Source organism: Triticum dicoccoides, chromosome 1B (genome assembly GCF_002162155.2).
Source record: "Triticum dicoccoides isolate Atlit2015 ecotype Zavitan chromosome 1B, WEW_v2.0, whole genome shotgun sequence".
Taxonomy (NCBI): domain Eukaryota; kingdom Viridiplantae; phylum Streptophyta; class Magnoliopsida; order Poales; family Poaceae; genus Triticum; species Triticum dicoccoides.
Window position 1 is genome coordinate 286,967,014 of NC_041381.1, and position 5,723 is coordinate 286,972,736.

Sequence of the window (5,723 nt, forward strand, 5' to 3'; positions counted from 1 at the left end):
GCGCCGCCCGCGCCGTGCTCGCGGCCACCACGACCCCACGCGCCCGTCCCCTGTTGCGGCGCCTCACCGCTGTCCCCGTGCCCCCTTGTGTTGGTCTGCTGCGGTGGCTGACGCTGCGGGCGCTGCCGCCGTCGTCCACCCGCGCCCGCCGTGGCCTCTGCCACCCTCGCCCGCACTCGCCGGTGGCCACTCTGGCCGTGCCCGGCCGTAACTGGCCTGGGCCAGTGCCCAGTAGGGCTGGCGCCCGCAGTTCCCGTTCGGGCTATGCCCACGCCCGCGCCCGTTGACCCGCTAAGGCCTTTGGCCCACTAACAAAGGGGGCCCCAGCCCCAGAACAAAAAAAGAAAAGGAAAATAATAATAATAATATTAATTAATTAACTAACTAAATTAATTAACTAAATTAATTGAGTTTAATTAACCTGATCAATTAACTAAACTAATTAACCTATTAGTTTAATTAAACTATAATTAGATTAACCTAAACCCTAATTAACCTAACAGTGTATGACAGGTGGGTCCCACGAGACCCACATGTCAGTTTGACCCAGGTCAACCACACTGTTGCCTGCTGACATCACACATACATCATGCTGACGTCAGCATTTACTATTCTGGATAATGTTGAATTAAATAAATAATTAAATTCCAGAAATTAATAAAATCTTTAGAAAATCATATCTTTTAATCCGTAACTCGGATTAAAATATTTTCAACATGAAAGTTGTTCAGAACGACGAGACGATTCCGGATACGCAGCCCGTTCGTCCACCACACACCTCTAACATACCAAACACGCAACTTTCCCCCTCCGGTTCATCTGTCCGAAAACGCGAAACACCGGGAATACTTTCCCGGATGTTTCCCCCCTTCGTCGGTATCACCTACTACTGCGATTGGGCACACCTAGCATCGTTACTTGTCATGTCATGCATCGATATGCATTTGTTTGCATTGTATTCATTGTTTCTTCCCCCTCTTCTCTCCGGTAGACTACGAGACCGACGCTGCTGCTGACCAGTTCGACTACGGAGTTGACGACCCCTCTCTCTTGCCAGAGCAACCAGGCAAGCCCCCCCTTTGATCACCAGAGATCGCCTACTCTTCTCTATACTGCTTGCATTAGAGTAGTGTAGCATGTTACTGCTTTCTGTTAATCCTATTCTGATGCATAGCCTGTCATTGCTGCTACAGTCATTGATACCTTACCCGCAATCCTAAATGCTTAGTATAGGATGCTAGTGTTCCATCAGTGACCCTACACTCTTGTCCGTCTGCCATGCTATACTACTGGGCTGTGATCACTTCGGGAGGTGATCACGGGCATATACTATATACTTTACACTGTTACATTACTGGTGATACTGTTTGGAGATGGGGGCTGAAGGGGCAGGTGGCTCCATCCAGGTAGTGGTGGGCCTGAGTTCCCGACGGCCCCCGACTGTTACTTTGTGGCGGAGCGACAGGGCAGGTTGAGACCACCTAGGAGACAGGTGGGCATGGCCTTGTTCGGCATTCGCGGATACTTAACACGCTTAACGAGATCTTGGTATTTGATCTGAGTCTGGCTACTGGCCTATACGCACTAACCATCTATGCGGGAGTAGTTATGGGTATCCCGGCGTCGTGGTATCAGCCGAAGCACTTCAGACGTCAGCGACGGAGCGGCGCGCGCCGGATTGGAACGTAAGCCTGCTCTTGTATTAAGGGGGCTAGTTCTGCTTCCGGCCGCCCACGCAACGTGCAGGTGTGCTATGGGCGATGGGCCCAGACCCCTGTGCGCTTAGGTTTAGACCGGCGTGCTGGCCTCTCTGTTTTGCCTAGGTGGGGCTGCGACGTGTTGATCTTCCGCGGCCGGGCATGACCCAGGAAAGTGTGTCCGGCCAAATGGGATCAAGCGTGTTGGGTTATGTGGTGCACCCCTGCAGGGAAGTTAATCTATTCGAATAGCCGTGATCTTCGGTAACAGGACGACTTGGAGTTGTACCTTGACCTTATGACAACTAGAACCGGATACTTAATAAAACACACCCTTCCAAGTTCCACAGACAACCCGGTGATCGCTTTTCTACAGGGCGACGAGGAGAGGATCGCCGGGTAGGTTTATGCTATGCGATGCTACTTGGAGATGCTACTTGGAGATGCTACTTGGAGGACGTCAATCTACTCTCTTCTACATGCTGCAAGACGGAGGCTGCCAGAAGCGTAGTCTTCGATATGACTAGCTATCCCCCTCTTATTCTGGCATTCTGCAGTTCAGTCCACTGATATGGCCCTTTACACATATACCCATGCATATGTAGTGTAGTTCCTTGCTTGCGAGTACTTTGGATGAGTACTCACGGTTGCTTTCTCCCCCCTTTTTCCCCCTTTCCTCTCTTTCTGGTTGTCGCAACCAGATGCTGGAGTCCAGGAGCCAGACGCCACCGTCGACGACGACCCCTACTACACCGGAGGTGCCTACTACTACGTGCTGCCCGCTGACGACGACCTGGAGTAGTTTAGGAGGATCCCAGGCAGGAGGCCTGCGCCTCTTTCGATCTGTATCCCAGTTTGTGCTAGCCTTCTTAAGGCAAACTTGTTTAACTTATGTCTGTACTCAGATATTGTTGCTTCCGCTGACTCGTCTATGATCGAGCACTTGTATTCGAGCCCTCGAGGCCCCTGGCTTGTATTATGATGCTTGTATGACTTATTTTATTTGTAGAGTTGTGTTGTGATATCTTTCCGTGAGTCCCTGATCTTGATCGTACACATTTGCATGCATGATTAGTGTACGATTGAATCGGGGGCGTCACAAGTTGGTATCAGAGCCGACTGCCTGTAGGAATCCCCCTTCCAACTCCTTGGCCGAAGTCGAGTCTAGACTTTACAAAACTTTTACTAACATGGCTATGCGGCCCATGGGCCCACGTTGCCATTGGGTGGTACTAGGATCTTTTACTCCTCGACCTTACTCTGGGACTCTGATCTCTCCTCTATTCGGGTTAAATGAAGTTTACTAAATCTAACATTAGGATCTCGTTATCACTTTCACCCGGAGAGCCCCTTATTACTAATGATCATCTGCTGCACCAGAAGACCCTGAAGATACTCTCCACTGTTAACCCGAGAACTTGTGTTCATCGCGTTTGCAATTCACCTTCCACCGCAAACCCTTATGGATAACTACTTGCATTTGTTATTCTTACATTCATCCCTAGTGGTCTTGTTATTACAAGATACCCTGAAAAACTCGTCGTTGTTTCAATAATCCCTTGAGCTTGCTGCCTTGGTGTTCTTTGTCACTTGAATACCCCTTCAAATAAATCGCCGCACTTGTCAAGTATCCGCTCATCCCCAGTTGTTCATGAGTTTCACAGAAGTCTTCAAAATACTATTCGATCTTCCGAAAATCCTCTGGAGCCTTTGGCTCTTGAAATTCTTGTTTGCTCGCATTATGGTTAATCCCATAAGTCTCGTAGTCCTAATGACATTCCTTGTCATTATCATTTTGAGTCTGTTGACTCAATATGTTTGCGAATGCACGCAATCATCATTGATCCTTATAAATTACTTCTCTGGCTAAGCTGCCATTCTTTTAACTGGAATTGGTTCTCGACCAATCCAATTGTCATTGATTGTACCCTAAGGCTATTCAACTTATCCATCCCTACTCAGAGCATTGCTTCTGATCCCTTGATTTGGAAATCACAATTCCTTTGCATTTGACAATTGAGTTAGTCAGTTGTTTCTATAATCTGATCTCCTTGCAATCTTCTTCCTCTAGTTGAGTACCGATGCTCACGTCAGATCCCTTGTGGACCACCAGATCCTTTGTTGGATTTTATCTGACAACGCCCTTCATATTCAATAACCTTGTGAGCCTTTCCTCTGATACATAATGCCTTTGGTAAATTGTATCCTCTGCTTTCTCAACCATGCTCTGCCTTTGAGCTTGAGTTAATTACTTCTGAAGATTTGGTATATGATTCTAAGATGCCCCAATGGGTTGAACCTATGCCTTCCTTAATAGGTGTGAACTCGAAAGTTTTCACGAGTCGTACCATTCTGGTATTTTGCCAGATAAAATTTCAAAACTACAATTTCATTGAGCGCGAGAAGTGAATGAAAGGGTGTGCATTGGAGAAGTGGGAGTCGACCTTGAACTTGCGTTCATGCCCATGGACACGATGTACATCTTCTCATCGAAGCTTCTTTTAAAATCAATTATTCCCTTGGTATAAGTTCATCTTATATCTGAGATCTGGCCTTTTTGCAATCGTGGTTCTGACCATGTTCTCCTTTAAATATCATGTCCTGTGCAAGTTTAAGCACTTGTCTTCTATAGAGCAATACCCCAGTTCAACTTCTAGTTTGATCTGTCGTCGAGTATTACCACCTGGTATCTCGAGATTATCTTGGAACTGCATAATTTCTTATGAGTTCTTCATCAAGTATTACATACTCACCGATTACAATTTTTCATGGGCTCGGAGTTATTATACCCTCAAAGACACCGATAACTGAACCAAGTCCGCACTATGGTTCAACAACTCTTTAGTAAGCTTCTATAAATACGAGTTTGTACCCGATCACGCCATTCCTAGCCTGTTTGGCTATATCATTGTCGTGACGATTCTAACGATGCTACCTGGTCCTTATTCTCGGAGCACCAATTTTCGACGATGAACTAACCTTACGTCGATTTTTCCTCGTCATACCCTTTCACCTTAAACAACAAGCTTGAGTTCGAGTTTGTGTCGTAACTGTGGTTCCAATAACCTCTTGCTTCATCATTCCTTTGACTTGATGTCGTCGCTGATTGACTACATCTGCATGAAATCTCTCGACAATTGTGTCGTGATCATCATCAACCTTATGAGCTCTTCCACGAATTCAATTGAATTCATGATGGGTAATACCATCCTTGCCCCTCGATGATTCCTGTTCTCATCGACCACTTTATTGCCTTCCGTTCAACACAACTTGTTCGCGTTTTGTGTAAACCTTGAGATCACTGCTACCCAGCAGTTGATCTTCCTTACCTCGGAAGTATTACCATCACTTTTTGTCAAGAATGTGGTGAGAATTTCACCACCTCTTAATAATTCTTGATATCTTAATACTTCTTGCCATCTTCGTTCATTCCTTGGTCCCCGTATTGTTTTCAACCGGAATACCGACAATGGAGCTATGACGTGTGAATTCAAAACTTCTAGCAACCCTATTGCTTTGAAGTGAATGGGTGATAGTTCATTCTAAGTCCTTCGCTAATTGAATCACCATTCTAACATTGGTCGTGCAACCCAACCCGTACTTCGGGCGCACCCTTCAACCAATGTTTAATTGTGTATGTTTTCCTCGAGCATACTTCCTTATATCATTTGATCTGACAAATGTTATCTCCTTGTTCACTTAATGGTGGAAATCCATCTTTTGGGAATCTCGGTGAATTGCCGTTGAGTTCACCAGACACCTCCTTGTCCTCTCCTTGGTTTAATGGTGAACTATTGCTTCAGAAACCCGCTCCCATAGTTCATTTCCCGAGAAGCTTGCAATGCCATTTCAACGATTTGTGTTGCGCCTTTTCTTCTCGGACATCCTGAGTCTCAAGTATCCTAACACCAATCGGATCTGAATCTCGGTCAGATATGATGGTTGGGACAACTTTCCACGAGTTATGATGTTGATCCTTTGATGACCCGGTAACATGATGTCATGCCTAGCACCCACCCCCCCCCC